Genomic DNA, 12870 nt, shown 5'->3' on the forward strand with positions numbered 1-12870 from the left:
CAGAGGTTCATTTTCATTGTACATCTTGGGTGAGTTTAGAGGTTATTTGTTGTATAAACTTTACTATACTACCCTGTAATTCAGGAGATAGCTATTTTGCTTAGGGCTGAGTACTAAGAAACAGCAAACTTTAAAAGTGCTGTAGTGGAGTAGGTACATTGGCCTTCACTCATGTGTTAATAGAAAAGCTTAGGAAGACAGATGAGGTGTAGTAAATCACAGGGTCTGGTAAACCTATGTATAGACAAACCCAGAAAGTCAAACTGATAGTTTCTTGCCTGCACAAACAGATGTGGCTTTTACTATTTATAGTAAGTTTTACCGTTTCTCAGTAAACACTACTTGGCAAAATAATTCAGGGCAGCTTCTTTGATATAAATCTATTTATAACTAATTAATAGTCTGACCCGTTATATAGGTTATGCCGCCAGTATTTTAAGTAGATGTTTGAAGTGCAGGAATTCAATGATGTTTATGTAAGAAAGTGACCTAAGGTACATTACTCCTGAGGGCATTATGTGCCTAAAAATTCTGCACATAGTATTTTAAAATTCTGCAAATGTTGTTTGTTAAATAAATGTGGAGACTCCAGCATGGCATTGAGGAGCTCAGGCCATTGGTTGCACAGAAATGGGAGATCACTGTGCAGCTCCCCCGACAGAACATGGACTCAGTGGTGAAGCTGCACCCAACCCTGATACAGCACATGGACCAGGCCTGCCTCAGAAACACCCCAGGGCCCTGCCCCTCCATGCCAGGTGCACTACGTGTGGGCAGGCAGGCTCAGGAATGCAGGATCCAAGTGTGGAGGGGCTTAGTGTGGGGAGATCCAGGTGTGGGTTGAGAGGCCTCTGGGTGGGGCAATCTGGGTGCGGGGGGATCAGGACGCACATGGGTTTGTTGAGGTGTGTGTGTCTGGGTACAATAGTAATGGGACTGTGTAGGGGGGTCCAGGTGAAGGTGGTTGGAGCTCAGCAGGGAGTGGGGTGACTTGGTGTGTGGGGATAGAGCTTGGCAGAGGGGTCTGGGTGTGGGGGATTCAGTGGGGGGTTCCAGATCCTGGTTGAATGGGGTTTAGTGGGGTGGGGATCCATGTGAAGCTGGTTGGGGCTTGGTAGGGGATCCAGGTGTAGGTGGCTTGTCAAGGTAGTCCAGGTACAGGGGGAGTGGGGCTTGTTGGGGGTGAGCCTCAGCAGGAGAGTCTGGGTATCAGGGGGTCTGAATTCACAGGGGTTGGGTGGATGGGGGAGCAGCTCCCTGTACAGTGATCCCTCCCCCTACAGCTGAGGAGCAATGGGCGCAGAAAGCGCAAGGGGTGGGGGAGAGCTTGCAGAGCTTCTTACAGCCGGGGGAGAAATATGGGGTGGGTCTGACACGGCCCTGGATGCTGTGCAGAGGAAGAAGTAGTGCCATCCTCCCCAGCCCAGACTAGCAGCTGAGCCCGACGCAGGGTAGGAGCCATCAACCAGGTCTTCCACAGTCCTGCTCCTGCCCCACAATGATTTATCTCTCTGACGGCTGCTCTGGCACCCAAAACATACTGCTGGGGACGGTCGCATGACCACTCTTATGGCTTCCCTGTCAGAAAGCCATTTTTCTGCAAAGAAATCTGCAGGGGACATAAATTCTATGCATGCGTAGTGGTGCAGAATTCCCCCCAGGAGTAGTACATGGATAACTGCCTTGGTGTGTTGTCCTTGGTTGTCCATTTGTATTTGTTAGACAATATCAGATCTGTTTAAGGAACCTCTCATTTTTATTTATTTTTTTTATTTTCTCCAGGGCATAGTTTGAAATAGGATGGGCACTGCTATTGCTTACACCAGTGCAATCCCACTGGCTCAGTCAGCAATAGTACAGGTCTCTACTGCATAGATCTTCTAACAGACAAGGAGATACTCTCAGAAGTTTAGACATGACCAAATAATGTGTGAGATTCTGGCTAATTATCCATGGCAGTTATCCATGTACTACTCCTGGGGGGAATTCTGCACCACTACGCATGCACAGAATTTATGTAGGGAACATAATTGATAAAACTCCTCTGTAGTTTTACTCTGCAATGCTGACAAGTTGTATAATAACTAATAGTTGCAGTCCAAATGGTAGCAGAGAGTAACTGAGATTAACTGCTAATTTTCATTCAGATTAGTACACATTAATTCACATTAGTACAGTCTGAATATGAGGTAACAATGTTCTGATGATTAAAGGCTGGTACTTGAAGAATTGACCAGATAAGAACATCTAATATCTAAATGAAATGACTAAATTAGTCTTTTATAATCAGAGTATCCTATAAAATTCTATTTTGATTATTTTTGGTCTTTCTGCTGTAGGATTTGTGCACATTAACACATTTAATAGGAAAAAAGTGAATGCAGTTCCATCAACTATTAGGATGTACAGGTACATGCAAATGAACTAAAGGAGTGTTTCCTGTTGTAGTTACACTGTGCAATTCTAAACAGCCTTTCTTGGAAGTCATAGAAAGTAAATTGTATAACTCCTGTGTAAATTCACTGTTGCCAAAACCAAAGTCTGTAGTGTACTCAAAATAATGCAGTAATTTGTGCACATGTATCCAAGATGAGAAGAAATTTAGAAGTGTGAAGAGAGTCCCAAGCTAATAAATACGGTTGCGTGCTCATTTGATGCACGTCCTAGCCAAAGACTTCAGTGTTTCAGAAATTGCAAAATACTTCCGCAACAACTATTTTGCAGCAGCTGCTCTGAAAAAAGTGGGAGGAACCAAGCTAATTCTTCCACAAGATGTGCAATGGAACTCAGTAGTGGACTGTTTTGAGCACTATATCAAGAATTGGCCTAATCTGATGACAATTTGCGAACAAAATCGTGAAAAAATAGATGGCATTGTCACAGCCAAAGCTTTCAACATTGGGCTTAAGAGAAATGTTGAACACAGGCTTCAGGGTACTCAGCATATTTCTGTAGTCTTGAACAAAATTCAGGGAAATAGCTGTTTTATTGCTGATGCTGTTGAAATTTGGAAGGAACTGAGTGATATCTTAAAAAGAGAAATATGCAATGGCAGAGTTAAATTACAAGCATTTTTAAAAAAACAAATGGGACAAATGAATAGGGTCGGTCCTGGGGCTGGTTTTGTTCAACATTTTTATTAATGATCTGCATGATGGGATAGATTGCACTGTCAGCAAGTTCCTGGATGAGGTCAAGCTGAGGGGAGAGGGTAAGGATAGCGTCCAGAGTGACCTAGAAAAAATGGAGGATTGGGCCAGAAGAAATCTGATGAGGTTCAACAAGGACAAGTGCAGAATCCTGTGCTTAGGACGGAAGAATCCCATGCACTGCTACTGACTGGAGAAACAGCAGTTCTGCAGAAAAGGACCTGGGGATTACAGTGGATGTGAAGCTGGATATGAGTCAGCAGTGTGCCCTTGTTGCCAAGAAAGCTAATGGCCTATTGGGCTGCATTAGTAGGAGCATTGCCAGCAGATCGAGGGAAGTGATTATTCCCCTCTATTCGGCGCTGGTGAGGCCACATCTGGAGTATTGCGTCCAGTTTTGGGCCTCCCTCTACAGAAAGGATGTCGACAAATTGGAGAGAGTCCAGTGGAGGACAATGAAAATGATCAGGGGGCTGGGGCACAAAACTTATGAGGAACTGGGCTTGTTTAGTCTGCAGAAGAGAAGAGTGAGGCGGGATTTGATAGCAGCCTTCAACTATCTGAAGGGGGGTTCCAAAGAGGATGGAGCTAGGCTGTACTTAGTGATGGCAGATGACCGAACAAGGAGCAATGGTCTCAAGTTGCAGGGGGGGGGGGGGGTGTCTAGGTTGGATATTAGGGAAAATTATTTCACTAGGAGGTGGTAAGCACTGGAAAGGGTTTCCTAGGGAGGTGGTGGAATCTCTATCCTGAGAGGTTTTTAAGGCCCAGCTTGACAAAGCTTTGGCTGCGATGATTTAGTTGGTGTTGGTCCTGTTTGGAGCAGGGGGTTGGACTAGATGACCTTCTGAGGTCTCTTCTAACCCTAATCTTCTATGATTCTATCTCTGGCTCACTTTCTTGCAGATATTCTCAATATTCAGTATCAGGGTCAAACCTTAACTCCTGAAGAAGAGGAGTTGGCTAGGACATGGACATCCAGCAATCATCCCTCCATAATGCCAACTATAATAAACTTCAGAGCTAAGGGTGAACCATTCAAGAAATATGTTTGCTGCTGATGTTTTAAAGAAAGTTACACCACTGAACTGGTGGATGTCCCTTAAGCACTTGGATTCAGAGACTGTTGAAGTGATAATCATCTCACTTTTAACAGCACTAGCTGCTTCTGCTGGTGTAGAAAAAATATTTTCTTCCTTTGGACTAATTCATTCCCAATTGAGAAATTGGGACCTGAAAAAGCAGGAAAGCTTGTTTTTCTTTTCCAGATTATGAAGAAACAGGAAAATGAAGGTGAAGACGACTGATTTAGCTGCAGAAGCCAATATTTTCAGTTTCCCATGTTGACCTGGCTGACGCAGTCTATTAAATATTTTTTAAAAATCCCAAAAAATACATTAACTATTTTAGTTAAAAATAATTTTAACAAAAACAAACCTGATTTAAAAAAAACCCAAATGTTTAACTAAATTCAAAAATTCATTTGCTTGTTTTGTTAAAATATTATGTTTGCTGTTTGGAAAAAAAAATCCAGAATACATGATGTTTTAATTAACTAAAACAATTGAAACATCTTCTGTTGGTGATCTCCTCCGAATACAGCCTGGCAAGAAAATCCTACAAATATTAATGATTAACCTGTTGAATTGGAGAGAGTTCACCTGCCAATGACTTCATAAATATCTGCTTCAATTAACTTTGGTAAATGAAATAACCAAAAAATAATTCATTTTCTGATATAGCTATAAAACTAATCTGAAAAGTTTTCAAAACGAATCACTTTAAAAATGTATAGTGTGTACCTTCTAAAAATGAAACCTACATCTATCTCTGAGTTGTGAAGAATATGTATTAAGGGTATAACAACCAACAAGAATGCACTTTGATGTAGAAATCCATGATTAAATAGTGTCTTCCTGACTAGTGATTTAAATCAAGTCCACGCAGTTTTATAGCACCTTCCTTCTACCAGACCAGTTTTTCTGAGCTCATGCCCTGAAGTAATTCAGTCTGGGCTCTTTCAAGGAATCTAGAGAAACTGTTTCCCACATGGTTAGTTTTATTTTAAGGATTCTTAACAAAGCAAATGACCTGCACAGACTTTTGAGGGAAGAGTCTGTGCAGGTCAAGTAGACCTTTTCCCAAGCCTGCCCCCCGCACAGTAACTTTAGCAGCCCAAAATTTCGTGGCTCTTACCTCAGAGCCATAACAATTAACGACTTCACACAAGTCTCCCTTTTGTCTATTTGGTCTCTAGAGTAATTCCTCTCCTCAGTAGCAGTCCACTGAGAACACAGCCCACCACCCCCTAGCTCCTCCACTCGCTGGCGGGTGTTGCAGCCCTTCTCTGTTTTGTGCTGCCCTCTTTTATAAGGGTCAGCTAATTAAGTTCTCAGGTGCAGTGAGTGGAGCTAATCAGCCAGCTAGTTAACTGCTGGCTTCTGATCAACAGGAAATGGTATCCCCACATAGTAGAACCTCAGAGTTATGAATACCAGAGTTACCAACTGACCAGTCAACCACACACCTCATTTGGAACCAGAAGTATGCAATCAGGCAGCAGAAGAGAACCCCCCCCCCCCCCACACACACACACCCAATACACTACTGTGTTAAATGTAAACTACTAAAAATAAAGGGAAAGCAGCATGTTTCTTCTGCATAGTAAAGTTTCAAAGCTGTTTTAACTTAATATTCAGTTGTAAACTTTTACAAGAACAACCATAAAGTTTTTTGTTCAGAGCTACGAACATTTCAGAGTTACAAACAACCTCCATTCCTGAAGTGCTTGTAACTGTGGTTTTACTGTACCTTCATAGTGTACGATCTGTTTCAGAGTTTCTCAGAATTTCCCCATCACGACCTTTCTTTTGACCGCCTAGACTCTTCTGACTCCCTTTATCTTTTAGGATTTAACAATTATCATATGCCTGGGTGTTCCTGGCAGAGTCTGGTTAGCTGACTCTTGCTCACTGTGTTAGAGGGAGATTCACTAATGTGCATGGCATCCTAAATTCCTGATCTTTTTTGTCCTCTGCTCTGATTGGTGCATTTATAATTTACAGGTTTCTTTTGCAATGCTGTGAATTAAGTCTTCTGATCTAACAAAGATAAATGTAATTAAGCCTCAAATTAAAAATCAGTTCATTTTTAATAGGTCTCATCCTTATAAACCTAGCTAAGTCCTGCCCTTATTTTAGACATATAATTTAAAATAACAGCATTTAAGTTCAATAAATGACTGTGACAGACTGACATTATCCGATAATATCCTGACCAAACCTTAGAGAATTAAGTCAAACCTTATTGAATATGAGTTAATATTTTGGGGTTCCATTGTTTTAAAAATGCAATTGTGTATGTGTTGTCACACTGTTTGAACTTTCTCTGGTAGGGAGGAGGATGCTAATGTACTTCTGGTTATCAGCCCTTTGAAGCTACCCCCTAGAGAGCTATGCATATACTAGTTCAAACTGGATTCTCCAGGGACCAATAGAGAGGGACAAAAAATTTTGATGCATCCAGCAAACAGACAGGAACCTTGGTCCACAGACAGCCCCAATCCTTTGGATAGATTTGGAAGGTCTGGGCATACTGAAGCCCCATAAGATTGGATGCTGAGATTGATTTGCAGCCACAAGGATTCCCCCTTGATGGGAATTTGAAGGACTGCTCCTGCCACAATCCATGTTTGGGTTGGATGGTGCCTGGTAAGCTTATTAGCATATATTTAGGTTCTTTTTTTGTTTTGTTGTTTTCTTGGTAGTACTTTTTTACCTTAAGAATAAAATAGGCTTACATTGAAAGATTTGTGTGGTATTGAAAGATCTGTGTGTTTCTCAAGTGTTAACAATCATTCTGTTATCAGTCTCTGAAGAGAAAGCAGGCAGGTATGCTTGGGCAGTCTGTCTCTTCTGGGAATAACACAGGGAAGGCAGGGAATTGTGCAGTCTGGAAATACCCTGGTCAGAAGAAGTGAAACACAGATATCCACCCAAGAAAGGCAACAAATGGGGAGCTGGAAGCCTGAGGGTGGATGCCTTTGTTGGACCAGTTAGAGGAAATATAGGTGCGCTTCCCTTGAACTGTGATAATGACTTCATAGTACATTCCCAATTTGGTTCAGTTTTCTACTTGACAAGCAAGCCTCCCTCCCTCTTTCTCTGTACCTGCTGTATGACTATAGCTTTTACTTTATGCTAAAAGACAAGCAAATGTTGTCTTTACTAATTCATCAGTTACCACAGAGGTGGGCAAACTACGACCCACGGGACCCTCCTGCCCGGCCCCTGAGCTCCTGGCCCGGGAGGCTAGCCCACAGACTCAACTCACTGTGCCGCCGGCGCAATGCTCTGGGCGGCGAGCTCTTGCCGGGCAGCGCAGCTGCAGAGCCGCGGCCTGACCCGGTGCTTTGTGCTGCGTGATGGTGTGGCTGGCTCCAGCCGGGAGGCACGATGGTCTGTCCTGGTGCTCTGGGCGGCGCAGCTGTAGCACTGCCAGCCACCAGCGCTCCAGGCAGTGCAGTAAGGGAGCAGAGAGTGGGGGTGTTGGATAGAGGGCAGGGTTGTGGATGGGGTCGGAGTGGTCAGAGGGTGGCAGTGGGGGGGGTGAATGGGGGCAAGGGTTTCGGGGCAGGGAGGTGGTCAGGAAGGAGAGGCAGAGTTGGATGGGGGGGCAGTCGGGGGCAAGGGTTCTGGGAGCGGTCAGGGAGAAGGGGTGGTTGGATGGGGCAGGGGTCCCGGGGGGGAGCAGTCAGGAAGGAGACGGAGTTAGATGGGGCTGCGAGGGGTGGTCAGGGCAGGAGTTCTGGGAGCTGTCAGGGAATGGGGGGGTTGGATGGGGCAGGGGTTCCGGGGGCTGTGAGGGGACAGGGAACGGGGGCTGGATCATGCCTGGCTATTTGGGGAGGCACAGTTTCCCCTAACTGGCCCTCCATATAATTTTGGAAACCCAATGTGGCCCTGAGGCCAAAAAGCTTGCCCACCCCTGAGTTACCACATAATGGTATTTGAGAGATCATAGTTATTTCCTTGTTTTAGGCCAGGTCTACACTACAAAGTTTTGTCAGCATAGCTATGTCAGAGTGTGGAGTGGGAGAGGATCACAATGCATTCCCTAAGGGCTTGTCTACATTATCCTCAGAATCGACGGGCAGCAGTCGATTCAGCGGGGGTCGATTTATCGTGTCTAGTAGACGCAATAAATCAACCACGCAGTGCACTCCTATTGACTCCGGTATTCCACCAGAGTGAGAGGTGCAGTTGACAGGGGAGCATTAGCTGTCGATTCACTGCAGTGAAGACACCATGGTGAGTAGATCTAAGTACGTCGACTTCAGCTACATTATTTACGTAGCTGAAGTTGCATAACTCAGTTCGGTTTTCCTCCCCGCCTCCCCAGTGTAGACCAGACCTAACTAACATAGCTATGCTAACAAACACCCCAGTGTAGATGCAACTGTGCCAGCAGAAGTGTCAGGAGGCATTATGCTAAAAGAAAAACTCCTTCTGGTGGCTTACACAGCATCTGCACTAAGGATATGCTGGCAAAGTTATACTGGCAAAATATTTGTAATGTAGACAAGGCCTTAGTGGGAAAGAGATGCAGTATATTGATAGTAACAGTTGGTAAATACTCATTTAAAAAAAAATGTTTATGACCACTTTCCTTCTGCACAGAACATTTGATTAAGTTTCTATTTTTAAAATGGAAACTCCTCTTAAAATATTAAGTTAACTTCCTTCACACATACGTGCATAAATATCTGGGGAGTTCATTCTGGCAGTTTCAGAAACATTGATGAATGTTCAACTAATAATTAAAGTCTGTTACAGTTTTGTTGGCATATGGCAGTACTTCTCTTCTGCATGCTATTTATTTATTTAAAATAAATACCTCTTCCATTAGAGCCTGATCCAAAACCTGCTGAAGTCAGTGAGTCTTTCTATTTACGTCAATGAGAATTGGGTTGGAGTCTTGCTAAACAGGGCTCTTGCTGTCTACAAAATTACATGGTATTTAGTGTGCTGCAAGAACGAGCCTACACAATGATACGTTAACTTGGTGGAGCTCTGATTTATTACTCAAATCTCTGGCATGGAGAAGTATTGACCAACTTGAGCATGTTGTATAACAAATATAAATTCACAAATGTATAGTAGACAGAAAAGAAAAAAAAACTTGATTAAATGTTGTTCACAATGAACTATTTGGCCAGTGTTATTGATTGATTAGTTAGTTGCTAAGTTTATGGCTATGACAAAGCAGTTGCTGTCTTGGAATTGCTGTTTATTCTTTTGCCATCTTATTTTAGACCATCACTTTATAGGTGTTTTGGGGGGCAGGAGTGTATTTGGTGGATTTTGCGTGTAAACAAAAAAATGAGACTGAAGAAAAGCTAAGATTTTATAACTTTCAGAAAAATAAATCTTTCCATTACATCTGAATAAAATCATAAGGCGCTCTTTGGAGATTCTTTTAAAGTTATTCATTTCATCGAGTTCACCCACTTCTGAGGTTTCTGGACTCAAATCTGAAATCTCACTGTTCGCCCATTCTCAGTTCTGTCCTGGCTGGCAGCCCTGTGGTATCAATTGTGATTTGCCTCCGCTAAACAGCTGTGTCATTTCAGGAGCATAGAAATCAGTTGTGTGCTTGTGTTTTTATTTGGGAAATCATTGTCTCCTTCTTATATAGACACTACTGTATTTGAGTATTATAGGTGTATAAATTATTTCACTACACCAGTGTACAATAATTTCCTGCACTGACTATTCACTTACAGGGCTCATAGACATGTAGGTGATATGTAATAATTTTATCACAAGACAGTTCTTGGAAATTCTTTTAAGGTTTCCAGAAATGTTCACAAGTCTTAGCCAATGTTAATGGAATATTAATGGAAACCATCAGGGTAGGCAGCTCAAATTAGTGATTCAAAACAAAACAAAATCTTCTTTTTATTTTTTCCCCATTAATGTGTTTTTTTTGGGGGGGGGGCAAAGTGGATTTAGTGCAATCAAAAGGTGACAGAAATCTCTGAAGTCCTTTCTCCACAGAAAAGGCACAAATTGGCTAGCATCTTTTCCACTCTGTAAAGGCACATTGACAGTATCCACAACTGTTATTCCGTCACCCTTCCACAGCAATAATAGACTAGATGCCTTAGAGAGTATTGATTCTGAGATTTCCATCTAGAGATATTTTTTATTAAAAGTTGGTAACGGCTTTTTCTAACATAACTGGAACCTGCGGATTTAAAAAATGGCTGTTACCAAGCTGCATTTTGGCATTTAGACCCTCAAATTTGCAAATAAATGTGGCTGCCAAAATTCACCAGAAATGTTTGTTATACCAACAGTATGCATATGAACTTGTCAGCAAAATCAAACTGTTTAGCATAATTCCTTTTCAGTCTATTCAGAACAGAAATGAGAAGACTTATACCATGGCGTTAACACCTCTTGCACCCTAATAGTCAACGCTATATTGCATATAGTCATTCATATATCCTAATATTAGGAATAAATCATAAGCTATATTTCTTGTAATATGTGAAATCATTCTTGCATGTTTACTATGTTTTTTAGTACATAATGCTTTGTAGTTAGAGCAGAATTAACATAGCAGGATAGTAATTTTTTACAGTTAGAGAGAGCAACAGTAGTTTTAGATGAGGTGGTGGTTTGACACTCATTGCTTAGTTGTAGGTAAACCTTGGAACCAGTAGTAAATGTCAAGAGATCCACCCAGTTTCCTGCAGTCTTTGCATTATTTGCCAAGAATCAAATAAAGAAGATGTGCATGAAGCAGGTGAAGAAAGATTACATAAAACAGGGCAGGCAACAGCCATTAGAAATAGTCTGCAAGATATCGAATTCAGAGGCTATTGACAAAATTCAGTTAATCTTTCTTTCAGAACAGACAGTATCAGTTGTGTGGCATAGACTTTGCTTTGCCTGATACATAGACACAGGCAAAATTCAGAGGATATGGAAAGCAAGAGCGTTTGATATATCATGTGTGGCAAGCTATAGTGATTTCAGTGAAGACACCAGTGGCCATAATACAAGACAGTCCAGTTCTGTGACACCTATAGGCTTGAGATGCTGCATGTTTTGTCAAGAAGTGCGCATTTTTTTTTAATAAGACTCACCTGTTACTACATTCGAGATGAGTGAATGGATAATGAAACTAGCTGTATTTGACGGCAAAATGAATGTTCGTTAAGTTGGAGTAAATGACCTCATAGCTGCTGAAGGCAAGTCCCACCTACCTAGTTACATCCGATGTATAAGGTCTGTCTGTGATGGAAAATGAGCGAATGTACTAAAATTACTGGCAGCTGTGCTTTGGTTTCAAAATGAGCTTCAGCGTATAGTCAGTCATGGCCATGTTTTGGAGGTATCTGGTGATTGGCATTATTACTGCAGTCTTGGAAAGGAAACTGACATTGAAATTCTACCCTCCTATATCAGTTGTAGATCTTCATTCAAGGAAAAACTCGAACTGAAATAAATCCAATATCAGCTTGATTTCATTGCCTCAATGGTCTCCTGCTGAGAGACAAGCACTCTTGGTTCCAGCCAAGTATAAATAATATATCCATCTCACAAATGATGTATTCTTTTAAAGATGATGATAGCCATTCCCATTTACCATTCCCAAGAGGACATATTTCTCTCACTGGTGCATGCTTCATTGGAAAATTTGGGGAGATACTTTGTCACACCCTGGTCACAAAGTTCTCCGTGTCAGTGAGAATAATGCAGCTCCTTGCATCCACATAGCTTGTACATGTTTCTGCACCTTCTGTCTGAAGGCCAATCTCTTGAGGGCTATTCTGATGACACTTTTGAGAAACAAGAATCAGTGAAATTCAAGATGTGTAGTATAGCTCAAGATGTTGTATATGGTGGAAAGCAATGGAGACAGAACCATATTTGTCTTGCAACAAGGTCAAGACAATTCGTTAATCTTATCCATCAGTTTGGCCACTGTATTAGTTAAGAAGCAATCCTGAAGATGGATACAGCCTTAGCATAGAAAACCCTACAGGCTAGATGCTGAGAATGTTGCTGCTGGTGGTCCTCCCAACCTGGTTCCCAGGAAACTTGTTTGATATACAGCTGATAATGTTGACATAAATTATGCTTCTCTGGATGGCAAAAAAAAAATTAAAAAAAAATCCATGCAGCCCACATTGCTGCTTGGCAAAGAGCCAAGCCTCTAATTGATCTTGAATGATCTAAGCCCTCAAACAGCACACTTAGTGTTCCTGATGCAGCCAATATGAGAAATGGTGACGCTAAACCAGTATTGACAGACTGTTTGCAATGAGTGGTACTCTGAATCTGAAGAAAACTGCAAAGCTGCAGTACAGGAAAGAGCTTCTAATATGGCCTTTATCTTTAAACATCAAAATGAGGAGAATGCGAAGTGTGGATGGACACACATCAACCAGTTGCACATGACAACAGAACCAGAAATAACTACCATTGGATACTTGCCAATTATTCAAGCCTCTACCCATAAGCTAGGCAACCTCAATATGGTTGTATGGAGATGTAAACATGTTGTCAGTGTTCAGGCAGCAGTATGTGGTTCTAATTATTGTTGAAGCGCTCTACTGTAAACTAGTGGTAGTAAAATGGGACACAGAGTACAGAGAGTGACTTATTCCATGATTAGGCGGCCTCCATATCTTTCAGAAACTTAGACC

The 12870-nt window shown here is 42.0% G+C and overlaps 1 protein-coding gene across 3 annotated transcripts in view; it reads left to right on the forward strand.

Annotated features, from left to right (window-relative positions):
• The window catches only part of CPNE3 (copine 3), a 67371-nt gene that overhangs the window by 9580 nt on the left and 44921 nt on the right, over positions 1-12870 (forward strand). The window contains exon 1 of one of the 3 annotated variants that reach the window (XM_039522450.1): positions 6715-6859. The exons of the other annotated variants lie outside the window; for them this stretch is intronic. The gene's annotated coding sequence lies outside the window, so the exon portion shown is untranslated. Of the gene's footprint in view, positions 1-6714; positions 6860-12870 lie in introns of those variants that run through there. 3 annotated transcript variants of the gene reach the window in all.

Source organism: Mauremys reevesii, linkage group 2, assembly GCF_016161935.1.
Source record: "Mauremys reevesii isolate NIE-2019 linkage group 2, ASM1616193v1, whole genome shotgun sequence".
Lineage (NCBI taxonomy): Eukaryota > Metazoa > Chordata > Testudines > Geoemydidae > Mauremys > Mauremys reevesii.